A 24339-nucleotide genomic window follows, 5' to 3' on the forward strand; every position below is an offset into this window, starting at 1 on the left:
AGGGGTCTTTGAAACAGGGAGTTGTAGTAACTGTCACCAAATGAAATTGACAGGGTTCCTTGAAACAGGGAGTTGTAGTAACTGTCACCAAATGAAACAGGAAGTTGTAGTAACTGTCACCAAATGAAACAGGAAGTTGCAGTAATTGTCACCAAATGAAATTGACGGGGCTCCTTGAAACAGGGAGTGGTAGTAACTGTCACGAAATGAAACAGGAAGTTGTAGTAACTGTCACCAAATGAAATTGACAGGGGTCCTTGAAACAGGGAGTTGTAGTAACTGTCACCAAATGAAATTGACAGGGGTCCTTGAAACAAGGAGTTGTAGTAACTGTCACCAAATGAAATTGACAGGGTTCCTTGAAACAGGGAGTTGTAGTAACTGTCACCAAATGAAATTGACAGGGTTCCTTGAAACAGGGAGTTGTAGTAACTGTCACCAAATGAAACAGGAAGTTGTAGTAACTGTCACCAAATGAAATTGACAGGGGTCCTTGAAACAGGGAGTTGTAGTAACTGTCACCAAATGAAATTGACAGGGGTCCTTGAAACAAGGAGTTGTAGTAACTGTCACCAAATGAAATTGACAGGGTTCCTTGAAACAGGGAGTTGTAGTAACTGTCACCAAATGAAATTGACAGGGTTCCTTGAAACAGGGAGTTGTAGTAACTGTCACCAAATGAAACAGGAAGTTGCAGTAATTGTCACCAAATGAAATTGACGGGGCTCCTTGAAACAGGGAGTGGTAGTAACTGTCACGAAATGAAATTGACAGAGTTCCTTGAAACAGGGAGTTGTAGTAACTGTCACCAAATGAAACAGGAAGTTGTAGTAACTGTCACCAAATGAAACAGGAAGTTGCAGTAATTGTCGCCAAATGAAATTGACGGGGCTCCTTGAAACAGGGAGTGGTAGTAACTGTCACGAAATGAAATTGACAGAGTTCCTTGAAACAGGGAGTTGTAGTAACTGTCACCAAATGAAACAGAGTTGTAGTAACTGTCACCAAATGAAATTGACAGGGGTCCTTGAAACAGGGAGTTGTAGTAACTGTCACCAAATGAAATTGACAGGGGTCCTTGAAACAAGGAGTTGTAGTAACTGTCACCAAATGAAATTGACAGGGTTCCTTGAAACAGGGAGTTGTAGTAACTGTCACCAAATGAAACAGGAAGTTGCAGTAATTGTCACCAAATGAAATTGACGGGGCTCCTTGAAACAGGGAGTGGTAGTAACTGTCACCAAATGAAACTGACAAGGGGCCATGAAACAGGGATTTGTAGTAACTGTCACGAAATGAAATTGACAGAGTTCCTTGAAACAGGGAGTTGTAGTAACTGTCACCAAATGAAACAGGAAGTTGCAGTAATTGTCACCAAATGAAATTGACGGGGCTCCTTGAAACAGGGAGTGGTAGTAACTGTCACGAAATGAAATTGACAGAGTTCCTTGAAACAGGGAGTTGCAGTAACTGTCACCAAATGAAACGGAGTTGTAGTAACTGTCACCAAATGAAATTGACAGGGGTCCTTGAAACAGGGAGTTGTAGTAACTGTCACCAAATGAAATTGACAGGGGTCCTTGAAACAAGGAGTTGTAGTAACTGTCACCAAATGAAATTGACAGGGTTCCTTGAAACAGGGAGTTGTAGTAACTGTCACCAAATGAAACAGGAAGTTGCAGTAATTGTCACCAAATGAAATTGACGGGGCTCCTTGAAACAGGGAGTGGTAGTAACTGTCACCAAATGAAACTGACAAGGGGCCATGAAACAGGGATTTGTAGTAACTGTCACGAAATGAAATTGACAGAGTTCCTTGAAACAGGGAGTTGTAGTAACTGTCACCAAATGAAACAGGAAGTTGCAGTAATTGTCACCAAATGAAATTGACGGGGCTCCTTGAAACAGGGAGTGGTAGTAACTGTCACGAAATGAAATTGACAGAGTTCCTTGAAACAGGGAGTTGCAGTAACTGTCACCAAATGAAACGGAGTTGTAGTAACTGTCACCAAATGAAATTGACAGGGGTCCTTGAAACAGGGAGTTGTAGTAACTGTCACCAAATGAAATTGACAGGGGTCCTTGAAACAAGGAGTTGTAGTAACTGTCACCAAATGAAATTGACAGGGTTCCTTGAAACAGGGAGTTGTAGTAACTGTCACCAAATGAAACAGGAAGTTGCAGTAATTGTCACCAAATGAAATTGACGGGCTCCTTGAAACAGAGAGTGGTAGTAACTGTCATCACGAAATGAAATTGACAGTTCCTTGAAACAGAGAGTTGTAGTAACTGTCACCAAATGAAACAGGAAGTTGCAGTAATTGTCACCAAATGAAATTGACAGGGGTCCTTGAAACAAGGAGTTGTAGTAACTGTCACGAAATGAAATTGACAGAGTTCCTTGAAACAGGGAGTTGTAGTAACTGTCACCAAATGAAGCAGGAAGTTGCAGTAATTGTCACCAAATGAAATTGACAGGGTTCCTTGAAACAGGGAGTTGTAGTAACTGTCACCAAATGAAATTGACAGAGTTCCTTGAAACAGGGAGTTGTAGTAACTGTCACGAAATGAAATTGACAGAGTTCCTTAAAACAGGGAGTTGTAGTAACTGTCACCAAATGAAACAGGAAGTTGCAGTAATTGTCACCAAATGAAATTGACGGGGCTCCTTGAAACAGGGAGTGGTAGTAACTGTCACGAAATGAAATTGACAGAGTTCCTTGAAACAGGGAGTTGCAGTAACTGTCACCAAATGAAACGGAGTTGTAGTAACTGTCACCAAATGAAATTGACAGGGGTCCTTGAAACAGGGAGTTGTAGTAACTGTCACCAAATGAAATTGACAGGGGTCCTTGAAACAAGGAGTTGTAGTAACTGTCACCAAATGAAATTGACAGGGTTCCTTGAAACAGGGAGTTGTAGTAACTGTCACCAAATGAAACAGGAAGTTGCAGTAATTGTCACCAAATGAAATTGACGGGCTCCTTGAAACAGAGAGTGGTAGTAACTGTCATCACGAAATGAAATTGACAGTTCCTTGAAACAGGGAGTTGTAGTAACTGTCACCAAATGAAACAGGAAGTTGCAGTAATTGTCACCAAATGAAATTGACAGGGGTCCTTGAAACAAGGAGTTGTAGTAACTGTCACGAAATGAAATTGACAGAGTTCCTTGAAACAGGGAGTTGTAGTAACTGTCACCAAATGAAGCAGGAAGTTGCAGTAATTGTCACCGAATGAAATTGACAGGGTTCCTTGAAACAGGGAGTTGTAGTAACTGTCACCAAATGAAACAGAGAGTTGCAGTAATTGTCACCAAATGAAATTGACTGGGGATCCTTGAAACAGGGAGTTGTAGTAACTGTCACCAAATGAAATTGACTGGGGATCCTTGAAACAGGGAGTTGTAGTAAATGTCAGCACATTTGATCCTTAAATCATCAAAACCGCAAAAATTGAGCAGCTTAGGGGATTAAACTGCCCAAATGCCAATGAGCTATTTGGTGGTTTGTAATAATTGATTTTTTTTTTATTTCAATTTGTTTCAATTTTCAATTGAACATAATTATTTAAACAATCCTTCTGAAAAAGAGAGCACCTAAATTTGCAATAATTTTGTGATTTTCGCAATCTGGAGAAAACAGTAAATGTCACACACATTTGTCTCGAGATCAGTTAATTGACGTATCCATAACGACGCTCAGCTGCTCAAAACCAGCCAACCTTACAGTGACTTCTAATCCGAAAGTCACTGCCAAGTCAAGTGAGAGAAACCGATAGTTGGATCTATCAGTTGGTATAAGTCACGGAAGCCGAAAAACTGATCGATAGAGCATCCAAGCAGCAACGTGTACAGCATATGATGAAATCACAATTAGATTTGCCGATATACTCATTACGGTTACAACGTGGAAATGTACGACAAATGGAAAGTTTGTTTTTTTCAACCAAGCGCAATCGATTTATTGCATTATTCACTTGATGCAGTAATGAAATTGTTGAAGTACAAATAGTCGACTGTATACTAACGCAATAGTCTGACGCAACCCAACACTTTCTACGATGACAAAAAAACAGCCTGAACGATCGCATATAATGTTACTGATACAGTAAATGATTTACTTCATGATATGACTATTTTATTGCATTCATGATGAAAAAATCAAGTCAAAGTCACTGGTATGCTGTCGTAGGATAGCAAAGAATTTTTCAATGATGCAATTTCATGATCTTCACGATTCATAAAATATACAAAAATTCGTCTTAAAGCGGTTTACAGTTGGTTTCCTAGATTATTTTACAACACTAAATTGCACTTTTACAGCATTAATTATTTTTGCATACACACCTCTATATGTAACACATCCTGGTACCTGAAGGTCACACATCCTGGTACCTGAAGGTCACACATCCTGGTACCTGAAGATCACACATCCTGGTACCTGAAGGTCACACATCCTGGTGACCAGTACATGAGGTACATTAGCTGTTCATGTTTCACAGCACTCAGGAGCATAAAAGTGTGCCATCTGGTCGCAGTCCAGAATATTTGATAACAATATTTAGACACAAAATTAACAATAAATTAGAAATATTGAAAAAAAAATGTTGCAAATTTGGGTAATTTTTAATCTGGAATTTTAAGAAATTTTTAAATCATAAGATGCAAAATAAATTGGCTAAAAAGGTACTAATAAATATTATTTAAAAAATAATGTAAAATATCACAACCTTCTTACTGCAGTCACCATGGAAACAGTGTGATTAATGTCCTCATTTAGGTAATTTCATATTTGAAGCAAACATTGATAGATTTGTCAGTAGTAAATTTTTTTTATGAGCGATATAAATTAAAATACTTAAACCATATTTATTCAGTTTTGAGAGAATAATTTTTAGTAAATATATATTTTTATCATTACTGACATTAATACTAAAGCTACAAAAAGACTGACAGTTCTCAGGAGGAATGCCTTGTGGCAAATAGAATGTACTGATAAAAAACAAATTCAAGAATAAATTTCTGATTGACATTTGTATCAACAGACTATTTAGAAAATTCATTTGACCGAAGCAATGGCAAAAAATCCTAATAATGAGAAGTGATGTGAATACAAAATTACCCACAATCCTTTTGGAAATTAAAAATAGGTTGTATTCAGTAAAGATCTTTAAAATGTCAATTTCCTATGCAAAATTGGCGCCCAACTATAGCATCGACACAAACGAATGTTTTTCGTTGAATGACATATAGCTTCTGTTTATCCAGAGGCATCACTTAGTTTAATTAACATTTCTATTATAGCAAAGCCATCAACGAACAGCTGGTATTCAAATACGATTGGATTGAGTACGGTACACTACAGTCGAACAGATTTGGCGATAGACCATCAGGGCAGATGTTCACTGGTGATGATGAAATACTTGTACGTACTTCACAATAATTCAACATAAAGAACCTCCAGAGAAAGAATAATCCTCATGCAGGTCGTATCATATTGTTGCCAAGTAACAGCAATAATTTCCAATATTATACATCAATTTTTGCCATGTTAAACTTTATTTGAACTTCAATGACAACTGTACATATTTTTTTTTGAGAAAAGTAATTGCAAAATTTACATTGGATTTATACCCTCAGAAATACCAGGATGTAGGACTTTGAAAGGTCATGCAAATATTTATCCAATTTTTACAGTAATTTTGAGGCAACAGTTAAGTTGATTTATATTTCTTGTTTTTAAATTCACTCAGAAACAAAACCAGCACGGAGAAACAATATATTTTGAGGCAAATGCATATTATAGACATAACACCATTTGAAAGGTTGATTTAAAGTTCTAAAATACTAATAAAGAAAATTCAATACAATAAACATGATGAAAAAATAGGTCAAAGCATAGGGTATATATAGTGTAAAACTGGCGTTCAAACCCAAATCAAAAGACAATTAGATCAATTTCATATCTGAAACAGCCCTTGATACGTGACTGATTAATTCGTGAACAGACAAAAGTAATAATTACGAAACTAGCATACATTGGAAAACCTGAACATGCCCACAAAGGTCATCGACGATGAATACAGAATTCCCCTACAACTAATATAATTATCTTTATTTAATAAAACTTTGTTCAATAATAATGATAGTTTTCTGCATGAACTGACATTATTCTGGAAATTATATTGAGCAATGAAGCGAGAGAACTACTAAGTACACTGGTAACCAGTTATTCAGAAAACAGCGCCCTCACACACCCATCTTACAAAAACACATTCATTTAATGGCGGTATATAGCTTCCATTTTGCGAGATATAGTCTAAAAAATTTGCAAAATTCTGCAGTATAAACTTTTCATTCTCGAAATCCCCAGAGATAAAAATTAAACACTTTAGAGTAATAAACTTTGCATAGTAATAGTGTATGCACAATCATAAAGACTCAAGAAATACAAACAAATGGACTATTGATTGTTAACAGTATTACTGACAATATCCACAATCGATAACACAGGCAAATAATTGACTAAATTGACGGTTGATACCTTTCCTAAACACGTATGTTATTTCAGCTAATTTAGTTGCATTGTTTATCTAATTCTAATTCTACAAAAGCAACTCTTTCAAAACATGGATAATTTTAATAAAAATAAAAAAGAAGAAATTATAAAATCAGTAGAAATGCAATTATTATTTTTTCTTGGCCTTACAATGACACTCTCATTGAAGGACACATGTTTTATTGGGCATGGTAACCATTTAATGTATTAAAATATTCAAATCCATTCTTGACCTTATCTGTTGTGTTGGCTCCCCATTACATAAAGCTGTGCAGCAACATAAAAATTACATTTATTGTTACCGCACATAACTGATTCAGTGAAGCAGCTTAACGCCAGTTGCTATGCTTATTATCTATAAACTGCTAATCCCTATTGTAAAACACTTTACAATAAATGCATAGAGTGTGCCGTAGTTGGTTGCGGTGTCTGCTTTTAAGTCAAGAGTCAGCGACATGCCCAGTGGTGCATACAACATTTTACACATGCGCAATGTTTTCCCACTTTATCATTTCAAATTGTTCAAAATTTGCTGTTTCAAATTATCTATCTGTGTGTTTTTCATTAACTGCAAGAAGATACCAAAAAATGTACCACTTAACGATACCACACAAAATTTAATTCAAAATTGAAAAGTGATAAAAGAGAAAATAAGTGTTGCCATGACAACCTAGAAGAGTTTAGTAGAATCCCCAAAAGTTACTAATAAAGAGGCATCAATTTATTGAAATATTGACATCTTCGCACTAATTTGTTTAAAGAGGTTGATTCTTTGAGGGAGGGAAGAGAGAGGGTGCAAACAATTCATAAAAAATGTCTTTTATCAAAACTAAAGCAACTTTTTGAATGCTTTCAACTTTTGTCACATTCATAAAACTTTTTCCATATTTTTTCAAAAAAATTTATGAAGACCTGTAGCCAATGAGAAATTATAGCCATTTGGTCCAAAATTTAAGGAAATTATAGCCATTTGGTCCAAAATTTAAGGAAATTATAGCCATTTGGTCCAAAATTTAAGGAAATTATAGCAATTTGGTCCAAAATTTAAGGAAATTATAGAAAAAAATGCAAACAAATATACAAAATGTTGTTGCGAAGTACATCATAGATTTTAAAGGTTTTAACTCACATGTATATAAATGCATGTACGCTTGGTAAGATGTTTTAGAATTTAGGCAATTGTATGTATTTATCAAAAATGACAAAAATATTCACTAAACATAGAGAATTAATGATTATGAAATGATCAATATAATAGAGGTCGACCCAAGGTACCTACAGATAATATATCAAAACAATCTGGCTGGTAGTTTTCATGAAGAAGTCGAAATTGTTGACGAACGACGAACAGACGACAGACAATTACCTATATGAACAGCTCCGCTAATAAAGCGAATATTGTCAAGAAATTGGACCCAGATGTGTTTTGTTTCATACAGGATCCCAGTTTATACAGATTTGTGTTAAACAGGTAGATCAATGTCTACTGTGTGCTATGAATCATTCACACTTAGACACGCTAAAGCATATCCAGTATCCACCCACTCATCTGTTTTCGTAACTAAACTTGACAGAATGGATTGTATTTTTAGTTACATACCATTCTCTGTAATCAGTACGTCTATGAGACAGGGTTTAAAAATAATCCATCTTCAGGGAAACAGGTGATTAACGGTCAAGCATCAACACATAATAGAACAGTTCTAATATACCAGAATTAACTTACCTAAAAGAAAAGAGAAAATAATATAATCAGAAAGAGATTTTTTTACACTGTAAAATCTGTATATTTGCTGTTATTCAATTTAGTGCCCTTACCCCTCAAGAAAATAAACAAAAATAAAACACAGCTAATATTAAAAATAAAGTATGCAGATTTAGGGCTACTGTATAATTGAGCTCTATACAGTATGCAGGTTTAGGGCTACTGTACAATTGAGCTCTATACAGTATGCAGGTTTAGGGCCAACACAATACTGCAATGACCAAAATATGATCCTAGTTTGGGCTTTTTTTCATTGATTCATTTATTTTAATTTTTCAATATGTATTTATTATTTTTCAAATATTTTTTTTTATTTTAATTTACTATTCATTTATTTTCTATAGTTTTTTTAAAGTTTTGATAATCCCATAAGCCTCTTGTGAAGATTTTGCAATAAAAAAAATATCTAAAATATTTTTTTCTTTCTTAAATAAAATCTATTTAAAAAAAGGCCCCACAAAAAGATCAAATTTAATCAGATTGGAAAAATTATGATGTTTCAAAATGTCAAAATAACTAATAATAACATAATAATATTTTAATATTAACACAAGGATAAAATAATAAAAAAAAATATTGCCATAAAAAAAGCAATCAAAGATTTTGAAGATTTTGCAATAAAAAAAATATCTAAAATATTTTTTTCTTTCTTAAATAAAATCTATTTAAAAAAAGGCCCCACAAAAAGATCAAATTTAATCAGATTGGAAAAATTATGATGTTTCAAAATGTCAAAATAACTAATAATAACATAATAATATTTTAATATTAACACAAGGATAAAATAATAAAAAAAATTATTGCCATAAAAAAAGCAATCAAAGATTTTGAAGATTTTGCAATAAAAAAAATATCTAAAATATTTTTTTCTTTCTTAAATAAAATCTATTTAAAAAAAGGCCCCACAAAAAGATCAAATTTAATCAGATTGGAAAAATTATGATGTTTCAAAATGTCGAAATAACTAATAATAACATAATAATATTTTAATATTAACACAAGGATAAAATAATAAAAAAAATTATTGCCATAAAAAAAGCAATCAAACAAAAACAAATTAGAACTTTATTTTTTAAACTAATATTTTGTAGTGAATTGGATAACAAGATAATTCAGTCCTTGTAATATTATTTATGTAAAATGATTACTGTCACGACTAGTTTTAATAAATTTAATTTGTTCAGCTTAGAAGACTACATGCAGTCCACGGATATGGTTCAGAATAATAATCCTCAAACTGTTTAGATAACGCCAATAAATTCCTTGTAAAGAGATTGATGCAAATTTGGAACATAAGAGTGCCCTCATGAGGTAAAGAGCGCCCTCACATAGCCATCATGAATAATCTTTGTTTTTAAATAAAACTTTTTTTTTTAAATTTACATTCGGATAGAAGCAGTAACTTTTATTGGTTTAAAAAGATCTTAGATGAATATATTGAAGATAACTATTCTCCTGGTCAACTTGAATCAATAGTAAGGAACTGGGGTTGGAACACTGTTGATTAAAAAAACAGATATGCATCACCATGACAACAATGATGATAAATTAAATTGTCTGGAGTGGCCCTAACAGCGCGAAAGATATTTGGTGCTCAGCAACACATTCTGTTGTTGTGCATAAAATCTATGGAGTTGATGCCCTTTGACAATAAATAACTCTGACAAACACAAATGACAATGAAAAACAGCAAAATGCCATAATGGCCACATAAAAGGGATTAACGAAAACAGACAAACAACAAAACAGTTTATTTCTTTCCCGGACACGAGAGAGTTCCATGAGCTTTAGGACTCTACCATTTGAGATCATAGGGGAGACTGTAAAATTTGCGAACAAATAAATTGCTAGCTAGTCACCGAGAAAAAAAAAATTGTATTCAAGGTGTTGCAGGAACAATTTTTGCAAAATTAAAGAAAAAGAAAAATATCGTATTGCGTATCATGTTGAGCCTGATAATCATTCACAAACAATTTTCACATTTTACCAGCATAGAAATAATACAAGACAAGTTTTATAATATCCTCAAAACCAGACATATCATGACTTCAGTTTTTGTTAAGTTTGAATCGTGGAACATCATAATTGTTACCAGTGAATGCTTCACTGAGGTACTTATATAGTCATAAGCTACCCATAACATATAGAGTAAAAACTGAGTTGCGTGCAACACTTTAAAAGAGTTGCAGTAACATTCATGGAATTTTGTCTTCACGTCATGTATACTGATAAATCATAAAATCTAATGATCAAAATGTGGAAATTTTTAAGTTAACCATGTGCTTTGTTTGCAGGTTTGCAAGTATCAAAACCCATGCATATTATGTCAGTCATCATTCGTTAAGGAACGTTGATCTGCAAAACATGTGTCTCGGGCAGTTTACAGTACAAGTTTTGTCAGTGTGTCTATTAATAAACTTATAGTAATCTCAATTTAACAATTTTAATAATAAACTGCATTTTATTATTTAATTTTCTCGTAATGTTGTATGGCTCTTTTTTTTTAAGCCTTACTACTGCCATAATTCATTCGATAACAAATAATAAATCGTCTTATCGAAAAAGTTTTCAATTTAATTTTCACTGATTGACCAAAATATCCTGTTAATATTGTACTTGCTTTGTTGGAAGTACATCTCCAATTGAAGCAAAGATAAACCAGTTGTATATACTGTTTGCTAATTCATTAAAATAAGGACATTTTTTGACCATAAACATATCTCTGACATTGACGTGAGCGTATTCGCTACATGTAATAGTAGAGCAAATACAATACATGAATAAATTTAGCACAACCAACACTTGTAAAACCAAGTAGAAACCATGGCAACTGAACAAATAGTTATTATTAAAATAATATTGTTTTGTTTTGATTTACAGATACGAAAAAATCCAGCCTTGTCCCATTCCCTACAAGGGGGATGCTGACGTTAGCAATTTCATGCAATTGAAATATCAAATAACAGACCGAAAATATATGCTCCATAGCAAGCAGACAACTATGTTAACACATGTCTTCTCTCAAGACTATACTTTCAACACGTTACTATGAGAGAGAAAAAGAATAACAAGCATTCATGAAAACCTAGTTTTGGTTTCCATGGAAACAACAGCTTGTTTGTGAATGAAAGCACTTAAAAGGGCAATGTTTCTAGCAATGTGCGGTGTTCGATATCAGTCCCATTAAGGAATATAAGATATGGATATGCAAATTTTATAGTTAAGTACAGTCATATGTGATAAAGATCTCGCAAGTTTTATACTAGTATGTGTATCAATTCGTATGTAAATTAGCCAATAACAATGTAGAACGTAGAGAAGTCTTGGAAACATCTATAACTCGTGTGAGATTCAGCTGCATTTACGACTGTTACAGTATTGGAATGAATACGAAGTGAATTTGCTCTGTTAATTAATAATTCATCTTGGGATACATGACAAATCACTCAAAATTTGCAATGAATTAACAATTGCAATTGAACAGATCTTAACCTTTACACCACCAGACTTCCTCATTTTTTGCACATTTTCTTATATTCTTCAATATTTCTGGAAATGAACCCTAATTTTAGAGCCAACAGATAAAATTTGAATAAATTTTCAGTTTTTACTCAAAAAATTTGGCTATTTTTGTCACGATTTTCTGACGAGACTATTTTGTGAATTTGCTATGAAAAGAGGGCAATAGTGGTGAAAAGATCTGGATTATAACTGAAGTAGTGTTTATATCATTCGAAACCATCCTCTCACATTGACCCTAATCTAGTTACTGTAAAGGGGGTAATTATTCACTGGGTTTAAATTTAGCTTATTTTGCTGACTGAAAAATGCGCTAAATTAAAACACAGTGAATATGTAAAATTTAGCATAGAACACATTATCTTAATGACGAAACCGTGAATTTAAAACCCACTGAATATGCCTGAAATGGTAATCAGTGAAATTTAAACCCAGTGAAAATTAGTCATTTTACAGTACACTGTACTTGAAATTCTGTATTGGAAGAATGGTTTCTTTTAGAATGGTACAATACAACAGAAGGGGTGTAGCTTCTATTAAAAGTAACTAGTAGGCACATGCAAAATGGTGAATTTTTGGTTCTCAGTCATTTCAAAAAAGAATGGGTGTTGCTTATATTAGAGATACAGCTTCTAATACAGATTTCCCAGTACTGATTCAAGATGGCGATTGCTTTTTTTTAAATCTCTCATTACTCTTATAGAAGCCACCAACCAAGTTGATTCATAATTCGGTCAAATCTCAACTGGGTGGCAACAACAAGAATACCTAAACATATCGTGTGATACACAAACAGGGTCTAATAAAGTAAATTATGTCTCACCCTGTCACTCTCAAAACGCCGTCTCCTTTTACAATATTTAATTTGCCAGAGAATGCAGATGCAAAATAAATTGAATTGTAGAGATCTCTGATCACTGTGACCTGTCACGCAGTAAACTCTACATTTTATTTTAAGCATTTATCCGACTCAAGGGTGAATGGCCGCCACAAACATAATTTTTCCACATACATAACATCATAGCAACATTTTTGTACTTTTTTGAGCACTCAAATGACGGAGGTCAAACCAAGTCACAGTTACATAATCCAGTATAAAATAAATGTCCTGAAGAGGACACTGAGAATATGCAGGTCAAATTTCTGTCTACTAAACAGTTATACAGGTCCACATGGGTTGACAATTAAAGAAGGACACACATCCAAGTTTGAAGCTGTTAAGGGATGACGTCAAAAGATCGATATCGGATAAAAAACTTATTTCCTTTAGTTTGGGGGTGGGGGGTTTTGACCTCAAAAAGTTTCCATCCTACAAAAACGATTTTATTTTTTAATGAAGTCAAAAAAATCTTGGAGTATTTGTAGTTCGTTTTTTTTTCTATCCAATCATGAACAGAAATAACCGAAAAAGGAAAAAAACAACAGAAAAATGGGTTGGTTCGAGTGTAAATCTGTGCGTCAAATGAGGTGCATTTGTAAAATCTTTTTACACCCACCCGACCACAGTCAGCTGGCGCACACGTGATAATAAAATAAATACGATATTTACTATATGGGGGCCGCCATCTTGAATGAAGCATAAAACTAAATAAGAGACAAGTTGTGAAACGCGTTTTTCAGATTCCTACAGATCAGGACAAAAATACAAATCTTTCACAAAAATACGGTCTGTTTGGGGTTATATTAAGCCAACCGATAACAAAATTCGGCCTAATTCGTCGTTTTTGTGTGGAAAAATCCCTTGCATACGAACACCGTAGGCCGTCGCTGATTGGCTGCTGAGCTGGAATGCCAATTTTTAGTTTTAAACACCCCAGGAAAGTGTTCCAGGTTCTTCGCGTAATTAGGTGATCGTATGCAAGGGATTTTTCCACACAAAAACGACGAATTAGGCCGAATTTTGTTATCGGTTGGCTTATTAATATAACCCCAACGGACCGTATTTTTGTGAAAGATTGGTATTTTGGTCCTGATTTGTAGGAATCTGAAAAACGCGTTTCACAACTTGTCTCTTATTTAGTTTTATGCGTCATTCAAGATGGCGGCCTCCATATCTTAAATATCGTATTTATTTTATTATCACGTATGCGCCAGCTGACTGCACCCGACAGCCAACTGCTATGCAATACTACTGTCCGATTATCAATTTGTATTTAATGGTGAATGTAGTCTGACTCCATGATCAATATTTATCAATTAAGTTTCAGTGGGGGATAGGGGGGTTTGGAAAAAAACTAAAGGAATTAAGTTTTTTATCCGACATCGATCTTTTGACGTCGTCCCTAAAGAAATTTAAAATCAGTACTTTTCATCACTTTAACAGCTAGAGCCATTGCTATAAATAAATTAATTTCATCTGCCAATCGAATTTACAAATTTTCAACAACAAACAATAAAAAACCCACAGTTGAAATCCACAATAATGATACGTTTTAAAATTAGAATAGAAAAGACGTCTCTGAATTGCAGTAAATAACAGAGAAACATGAAAAAACAAAAACTTTAAGATTAAAGGTATAAATTTAACCAAAATTCATCAGGAATATCACTACCTCTCTATCAATCTCCCTGGCAACCAGGGATTGCATTAAACCCAAATTCTGCTACCCTGACCCCCAATATTTGAGTTGACACCCCCCCCCCCCTCCCGAAAGGATGGTCCAATTTGTGATAAAGATAAACAGAATTTATGACACAGACACTTCAATTTTCTGTTTAAAAATACTTTGTTGTCATGAGAGGATTTGCACTACACAGAATAAACTACGAATGCGTAACAATAGGCGATACCAGAGGTACATTACTTGGGATTTGCAACTCGCATAGTACTGTATGGTGACATCATGTCAAGATCCCATTCAAGTCTCATCTCGTAGATAGCGAGACTGAGGCTACGACCTTCTGACATGACATATATCAATGTTCAAGGTTTGTAATGAAAAAATAAAACTTTTCTTGCCACTATCGTAGTGAAAAATGTAATACATCGAAAATGTACAGAAAATATAGTTCTCGTAATCCCTCATATCGTGGGCAGCTATTTTGATTCACCTGGACATCTCAGTTACCGAGTTACCTCGGGCATGCGCGTTCGCATTTTTCTGAGTTGGAACGCTTATGCGAGAGCGAAATTATAACGGGATCTTGGTATCATGTCACCGTAGTTGCAAACCCCAAGTAATGTACCTCTGGCGATACACACTCTGCATGGTCACATGGTAACCACCCAGACATGAACAGCAGAAAAAACATGAAGTTACCTGTAAATAAAAACAGTAAGTGAGAAAACGTCAATCAAAAGTACTAAACATATACTAATTTACCCCCCCAACCCCAACCCTACCATATCATATTGTCAGAATTAGTAGGTGCTGGTAGAAGCAGCGTGACTCAATTATTACAAAGTAGAAAAACAAGGTGACTGTTAGTCTGTATTTCTACAAGAACAAGGAATAGTTGATAGAGGTAGCTCTACAGGTAGAAATAGCATGACTGCAACTACAAAGAAATCGGTTAGCTATGAGGTAGAAACAGCGAGTAATGCAACTACAAGGAAATCGGTTAGCTATGAGGTAGAAACAGCGAGTACTGCAACTACAAAGAAATCGGTTAGCTAAGAGGTAGAAACAGCGAGCACTGCAACTACAAAGAAATCGGTTAGCTAAGAGGTAGAAACAGCGAGCACTGCAACTACAAAGAAATCGGTTAGCTAAGAGGTAGAAACAGCGAGTAATGCAACTACAAGGAAATCGGTTAGCTATGAGGTAGAAACAGCAAGCACTGCAACTACAAAGAAATCGGTTAGCTAAGAGGTAGAAACAGCGAGCACTGCAACTACAAAGAAATCTGTTAGCTAAGAGGTAGAAACAGCGAGTAATGCAACTACAAGGAAATCGGTTAGCTATGAGGTAGAAACAGCAAGCACTGCAACTACAAAGAAATCGGTTAGCTAAGAGGTAGAAACAGCGAGCACTGCAACTACAAAGAAATCTGTTAGCTAAGAGGTAGAAACAGCGAGCACTGCAACTACAAAGAAATCGGTTAGCTAAGAGGTAGAAACAGCGAGTAATGCAACTACAAGGAAATCGGTTAGCTATGAGGTAGAAACAGCAAGCACTGCAACTACAAAGAAATCGGTTAGCTAAGAGGTAGAAACAGCGAGCACTGCAACTACAAAGAAATCTGTTAGCTAAGAGGTAGAAACAGCGAGTAATGCAACTACAAGGAAATCGGTTAGCTATGAGGTAGAAACAGAAAGCACTGCAACTACAAAGAAATCGGTTAGCTAAGAGGTAGAAACAGCGAGCACTGCAACTACAAAGAAATCTGTTAGCTAAGAGGTAGAAACAGCGAGCACTGCAACTACAAAGAAATCGGTTAGCTAAGAGGTAGAAACAGCGAGCACTGCAACTACAAAGAAATCTGTTAGCTAAGAGGTAAAAACAGCGAGTAATGCAACTACAAGGAAATCGGTTAGCTATGAGGTAGAAACAGCAAGCACTGCAACTACAAAGAAATCGGTTAGCTAAGAGGTAGAAACAGCGAGCACTGCAACTACAAAGAAATCAGTTAGCTACGAGGTAGAAACAGCGAGCACTGCAACTACAAAAATATGAACAATAGAATGTGAACCAGTAGTGGCTGCTTATTACATGAATGCAAATGCTAACACAATCTGGACTTGTAATGTTTATTATCAAGTTTAAATGAATATTAATGTAAGGGGGATCTCATTGATACTGTTTATGATGACACAACTGTAACATTTTCTTGGAAAAGTTTGTTAACCCGAGACTAGTTGGTGGTGCTATATTTTAATACATGGAAAATAATCAATTGTAAAACCATTTAAAAAGTTCTTTCTTCATGCCAGTATTGATTCAGAATCCTGATTTACTTAAGAATGCGACAGATGGAAAAAAAAGACAAGTTCCCATAATAGTTCTTATGTGTGACCCCTTAAGGTCATGCATCCTGGTACTTTTGAAGTGGAAACATTCACGATCAATTACGTTTCAAAAAAAAAAATGCAAAAGATTGTCAGCGAAGCTTAACTGAGGTTAAATTGTTAAATAACAGTATACCTGCAAAATGCCAGGATGTACGACCTTTAGAGGTCATACGCAAAGTACATTCTGAATTAATGGTGTGAGCAATGACAATAAAAACTTGTGATCATTATTCAAATTTTAATTAAAGAAACTATCAAAAACAGCCTGAACAAAAACAATCATGATTGTAAGTACTGGGATTTACTATATAAATTAGATTTCGATTCCAGGTGGGTTTAAGGTCGTGACAGTGATGGATGTAGAATTCAACAGTAATAACCATCTGGGTGATTGATCTTGGTGAACTCCTGTGCACACTCCAATCTTGATATTAAATACAACTCACAGACCCCCCCTTGAGAATATGAAATATTATTAATAAAATACGACATCAGTGTTGAATGATTTGCTCCAATTATCATTAATTGAATTATTAAACTCGGCTACCATGCAGGGTTCATGAAATTGAAATATCGAGTACAGTTGTTTTTTCTATTCAATCTGGTACACCTTCATGACAACAGCTGTTGCTAAGGTTTGAAATCCAGTCACACCATCAGTACCGTAATTACCAGTATGTTATGCGATTAGTCGTTAATAACTTCATATACTTCATATGAGGTTCAATTTAAGTCATGCCCCGCCTAACAAAAATTGTTAAAATGCTCAGCATTTTACTTTCAAGAAAACTATTTGATGGTAATTATATATCTTGACTTACAATGCAAGAAGAATTTCAATCAAAATATATGGAAACAAAGCAAGCGTTTGGAAGACAAAAATGATATTTAAACCGTTTTATAGAAAATGTGAGTGTTTTATGACAAATTAATAATTTAAAAATCCTTTAATCAATATCATCACATTCTAACATATATAATATTTTCTGAAATTATTGAATATAGAATGAATATAGATTGAAACAACGAAAACATCCACCAGTGAATAATCAATTCAGGATTTTTTTTCTTTTGAAATCCAATCTGCCATTTAATAGCCTATGGTGGTTTTACAACTGAATCAGGGATTTTCTAAGATTTATTCGGTCAAGCGAAAATAGAGAAACTAACGTGACCTTCAGGTAAAGGTTTTATCCTACTTGTACCTTTCATGGCATTCACCCACCATTACCCTTTGGATGGCAAAATTTTTCTCACCAAAATGTTGGTGCAACATTTTATTCATTTTTTGATATTCTTCTATAATTTTTCTGTTAATTTTGGACAAAATAAACATGAATTTCTCATTGATTACAGATTTTGATAAACATTTAGAAGAAATATTTACTTTTTAAAACAAACCTCCAGAATCGTCTAAACTGCAGACAAAATCACGCCAAAATTCCTGATGCGATTCCTGACATTAAGTCTTACACAAATACAGCAGCCACTTCGGTTTTATTTATTGTGTAAAGTGGCTTTTAATGCACGACTCAAATTTATCCCTAGGAAGTTAATTTCACGCTTAATAAAGTAATTAAGTATCAAGCTAAATCAAGCGTATTCCCCCAACCATCTTTTTGTAAGTGACACAGCTACGTTCCCAAATCTTATAGAAACAGCACGAATCACATCAAATCAGTCAATAATTGCACAATATATAGATTTATTTGGTGGATAGTGTAAAAACATTTGATTTGATGTATACTATGTTTGCTCTATTAAAAGCATAGCTCAAACAGAAGTTAACATTAACCAAAAATTTCATTTATTGTGTGCTGGTCATCACAGCATGACTTACCGGTATTTTGAGCATGGACTCACCTTTGTCATTTTTCTTTATCAATATTTTGTCATCTTGAAATGGCCCTGTAGAGTAATTCCTATATGGTGTTCAACCTACTTCATTTCGTGGTTTTCGTGAATTTCACGAGTCAGTGAAAATCAAGATTTTGTTGTATCAGTGAAAAGTTCACTGGGGTCCTACTATACTATGTGTTTGTGACTTTCACAAATTTAATCTTTATCAATGAAATGAATTCATATTCCGAACATTACTGGCAGTGAAAAATTACAGTAAAACACTTTAAAATAACTACATGCAAATTCGGCTACATGCGTGATTTAACAGAATCATAATTTAGCTAAAATTCTCACTGTGAGAATATACTTTATTTCAAATTAGCTACATTAGCGAAATTACAGATTAGCTAAATTAGTTAAAATAACATGCTCGCTAAAAAGACATGTTTTACAGTAAGCACTTTATAGTACACGTAGCCGAAATGCCGAAATCTAAAAAGTTTAGAACAGAATCAGCGAACTTCTCTGTATGGAGTCCGGTCAAACCCTGGTGGCAGCCATGTTTGTTTTTATTATTGGAGGACGCTTACGCACGTAATCATTCCATATTTGGAATTCGCATTTCCTAATATGGTAGGATGAAAATACTCTGTAAAATAACGCAAAATTATGGCACGCTGTAACTTATGCCGTTACGGTGATAGATGCATAATAATAATAAACTTTATTGATATTGTATCTTTATAGGATCTTGAGTTGAATTATAATAAAGTGAGGACGGGAAAATAAATAAATAAAATAGTAACATAAAAATGATAATAATAACAGTAAAAAAACCTTGCAGATATGCCTTGATATTAATATTAATTATGTTATTATATAGATATCTAACTCTGGGAAAGTCTTAGTATTCATAATGTCAACCCCCCAATGAGGATTTCATCTTTTCTCAGCTACAAAATGTACATAACCTCACTAGCACGTAGAGTGAACAACGCAGTCAGTCATCAGAATTTTCACACTACATGAAGATGCACTTGACAGCTTCCTTTAATTAAGAAGCAGGTTACAATTTACTGTTTTGTCTGTACATGCGCAACTAGAACAGTTGTTGTTGTCAGAGCCTTCCCTCTGCACATGCTCAGTTCTGACAACAGTGCTGCTTCACGCTCAGCGTGCATTTGAGATCAAATCCAGAGAAATTATGGCAATTTTTAGCGATTCCTATTTCTCGGTGTGTGTGTGTGTGTGTTATCGTGCATTGTTTTCCTGGGTAGTAATTTTAAGTTATCACAGAGTACTGGCAAGTATTTGCCGGTAAAAATAAATGTTCCTCACTTTTATTATTGTGCTGTCCCTCACTTCTATTATTGACCTTATTCTCATTTTTATTACGGACCCCATCTTAGTAGTAAATATAAGTACTTGTAAAACTGTTGACATTTCTGTATGGTTCTTATAAATATTGTTACCAGTATGTCAAGTAAGAAATTACGGTTTGAAGGGTTTATACAGAATAAAACATGATAGAATGAAAACAAACAAGAAAATTCTTCTTAACAGTACTGTGACAAAAGCAAGAATACAAGCGAAGATGAACACAGTGCATAATCCCTAATGACGTGGTAATTCTACTGTATCATCATAGAACGTAAAGTGGTTGAAGAGCAGTACGCTTGACAGTGTGGTTTAGTGCCCAAGGCAGCAATGCAGCATTGAATTTGCATGAATGCATCCACGATATGCGCGTTACGAAGTGAAACCATGCGATCAATTTCCAGTATTCAGTAGGAATCTGAGTAGTTACAAAAACAGGCATTGTTGCAATAAAATAGATCAATTATTGAATGTGAAAAAACCAGACATAAAAAAAAAGATTTTGTTTCTGTTCCCAAGACGTTCGAAAACAATCTGGTGACATGCTTATTTTTCTAATTTTAATTGAAATTGAAAAATTTGAAAAAAAAATATTAATGTGAACATTTCACTCTGTCGTACAAGTAAAAACGTTGCAGAGTACAATCAGTAAAATTGAAAGCAAATGAAATCGACAAATCAATCACGCTCACACCAACCACACAATTGGAGTCATCGAACTAGTTACCTTACGGTTATAAGGTTACACAGAAACACAACTCGTATGTATATTTCATTAACTGTATCACAAGACGTTGCCTTGGGATGTTGAGTTCTCCCCATCGCACTACGTGAGCAGTACACAGAGAAGAAATCAGGCCTCTCAGCAATAATCAAATTTGCAAACTCATCGAGTTTTGCGCTATGTATAGTTAAAAGCAAAAACAAGACAATTCAAACAAGGATAAATATACACAAAGTCATGTCACCAAAGAAAAGATGGTGGTTTGCCAAAAAGAACACAAAGAAACATGAAAAAATGAGTTGATTATTACAATAACACTCTTTCTACAGGTTATTTACAGACTAATTTGCATAATTAATACTTCAAAATCAAAACTTTATTTCATGGGTACAATCGGTTGGATGGTAACAGACTGGATGACTGAAAGAAGCTATCACGTGTTCGTAAACAGCAAGAGCCTTTTCTATATTACCAAGTTATTTTACATACTAATTTGCATGTACGACCTGCGATTAAATGACCATTAGACTCAGCAGAAACCTATCACACATAATGTTTGACAACAGCCGTACAAACACTTACAACAATGACGCCAATTAAATGAAACAGTACCAATAAAAATATAACTCCATTGTCAACAAATTAATTACCACGACAAACATCAGATTTTCAAATCAACGCAAACTAGAATTATCAAAAAGAATTTGAAAATGCAAATATTTTCACACCAAACTTTAACAAGCAGCCTATCGGCTGAGATAGCTCCGCTGTTAGCAATGCACATTTCAATTAAAGAACTGAAGACATCATTAGAAAATGAACAATATGAATAGTATCAAAGCAATCGGACTTACAGTTTTTAACAAGAAGTCGAAAATATCACTTTTTACCAAAAATTACAAAAATATTCACCAAAATAAATTAATTAGAGAATTGAAGATATCATCACAAAACGAACAAATTTGAGAGAGGTCCACATGTAGTACCTATATATGTAATATCAAAGCAATCGGACTTACAGTTTTCAACAAGAAGTCAAAAATATCACTTTTTACCAAAAATGACAAAAATATTCACCAAAATTAGAGAATTGAAGATATCATCACGAAATAAACAAATCTGAGAGAGGTCCACATGTAGTACATATATATGTAGTATCAAAGCAATTGGACTTGCGATTTTTAACAAGAAGTCGAAAATATCAGTTTTTACCAAAAATGACAAAAATATTCACCAAAATTAGAGAATTAAAGATATCATTACAAAATGAACAAATCTGAGAGAGGTCCACATGTAGTACCTATATATGTAATATCAAAGCATTTGCACTTGCGGTTTTTAACAAGAAGTCGAAAATATCAGTTTTTACCAAAAATTACAAAAATATTCACCAAAATTAGAGAATTAAAGATATCACGAAATGAACAAATCTGAGAGAGATCCACATGTAGTACCTATATATGTAGTATCAAAGCAATTGCACTTGCGGTTTTTAACAAGAAGTCGAAAATATCAGTTTTTACCAAAAATGACAAAAATATTCACCAAAATTAGAGAATTAAAGATATCAACATGAAATGAACAAACCTAAGAGAGGTCTACCCAAGGTACATATACACCAAGTATCAAAGCATTTAGGCTTGTAGTTTTCAAGAAGAAGTCGAAAAAGTAAAACATTGACACGGACGACGGACGACGACGACGACGGACGACGACGGACAATCACTCATATGATAAGCTCCGCTCGACAAAGTCGACAGCGGAGCTAAAAAACTTTGATAATAATTAATGGTGACATTTATGATTCTGTTTGTTTAAAATTATGTTTGTTTAACATTACGTCACTGAGCATTGCATCATGAGGACAATAAATTTGGACAAACAAAAAAGTAAACAAAAACAGTTGTGGTGTTGAAACAATTTCTCAAGGGCTTTGTTAAAGCAATAACCTTCTTTTGGATTCACTGAAAATCACAGCAAAGTAATGAAGTTAGTTGAAAATCTTTATCGTCTGCAAACACTGTATATGCATTTAATTGGTTTCTCACGCATTCATGCGTTCTACTTTTACCTCAGTTCTAGTTTTAGTAAGATCTCGTAATTGGGACAAAGTAACAATTTGTTGACACCTTTCACAAAATTTTAATTTTTTATCAATTTTGTTTAATTATTTTTCCAAAAAATTTGGTTGAGATTAGTAGCTAGGAGAAATTTTTTTTCATTTGGTTCAAAATTAATGAAGAATTATAGAAAAATGCTTTAATAATAACAAAATGTTGCACCAAAAATTTTGACGCTCCAAATGATGGTCGTGAAGTTGAATAATTGAGTGGAATAATACATTTTCACAGAAAAACACTGAATTCAGCTTTAAATTAACGCAAGCATTGTTTTTCAGAAAATAAAGGAAAATGTTGTGGTTTGTTTCTTAGATCCTAACAAAATATTCACAGTTCAAAAAACATGCTGGATCTCCCTGACAAAAAATGTTTCTTGTAATTTTATAGTAATTGTTACTCGCTCTATATTTCAGGAAAACAAGCATTTTCACAGCCTGTCAAACATCAAGTTGAAAACAAAAGCCGAAAACTCTCAGAAAATGAACTTTGGGAAAGTTGCTGAGACCCTCCTGAACAGCGTATAATATATAAATTTGGGTGCTCAGAATTACCTCGAAGTTGAGTTTGTGTTATTTACTAGACTTTAGCTGTTTTCACCGATTCCTCGACTGGCGTTCCACAGCAGCTCGCGCAGAGACCATAGAAATACATGGTGCAGTGGTGCGCGTCTTAGCAACATAGAACGTTCAGTGATGTAGCTCCACTTTCGAGAATAGCACCACCTTGTGGCATTATAGCGCCCTCAAACGATAAGCTTAAAAATCTTAATAAATTTACAAAAATTGTGTAATTTTTCAAAGATTCTGACAAGGTCAACAGTGTCAGTGTCAGAAAATGTTTTGACGTTAATTCTGATTATATGCAAGAACCCAGCAGGAAAAAAAAAGTCTAGAAAACAAGTTAATAACGCATAAATTTCAAATTCCCTTTGATAGGTAACCTTTTGCTATATGAAATAAACGCCATCCAATATTACACTAATATAGCGGCTGTAATTTCATAACAGAGATTTATGAATCACAACGTATTTTGAAAGCGACAAGAACAGTGAATGAGAGAAACAAGGACAAATTGCAGATAATAAAAGTGAGAAAGATAAAATTTCAGCCACGGTGATGGTAGTTGCTTAGTTACCATGCAGCATATGGATGAAACTACCAGCATGAGAAGGAAAAGTCGGTAATTACGCTTCGCATGAGATAACATTATGACAATACTAAAGCATAAACAGCCGTTTATCGCAGAGCTCACATCATAGATTAAAGATGTGATAAAATAACATAGTAAAAATTAAGAAAGTGAATTCAAGGGAAATCTTCATGTTCCATGCATGCTCTTTTTAATGAAGCGCCAGTCACTTTGTAGTGTCATGTTCAATGCGGGTCACATGACATTAAGCATAATACTCGTATACATTGCTTATAGATGTGCATGCAGACTAACGTTTCAATCCTTTGAGTGGCAGATATTTTTTTCACCCAA

At 34.2% G+C, this 24339-nt stretch overlaps 1 protein-coding gene across 1 annotated transcript in view; it reads right to left on the bottom strand.

Moving 5' to 3' along the window:
* LOC100373640 (double-stranded RNA-specific editase 1-like) overlaps positions 1 to 24339 on the bottom strand; it is a 119615-nt gene that overhangs the window by 70326 nt on the left and 24950 nt on the right. The gene's annotated exons all lie outside the window — the stretch shown is intronic.

Source organism: Saccoglossus kowalevskii, chromosome 21 (assembly GCF_978046115.1).
Source record: "Saccoglossus kowalevskii chromosome 21, keSacKowa6.1, whole genome shotgun sequence".
In the NCBI taxonomy this organism is placed as follows: domain Eukaryota; kingdom Metazoa; phylum Hemichordata; class Enteropneusta; family Harrimaniidae; genus Saccoglossus; species Saccoglossus kowalevskii.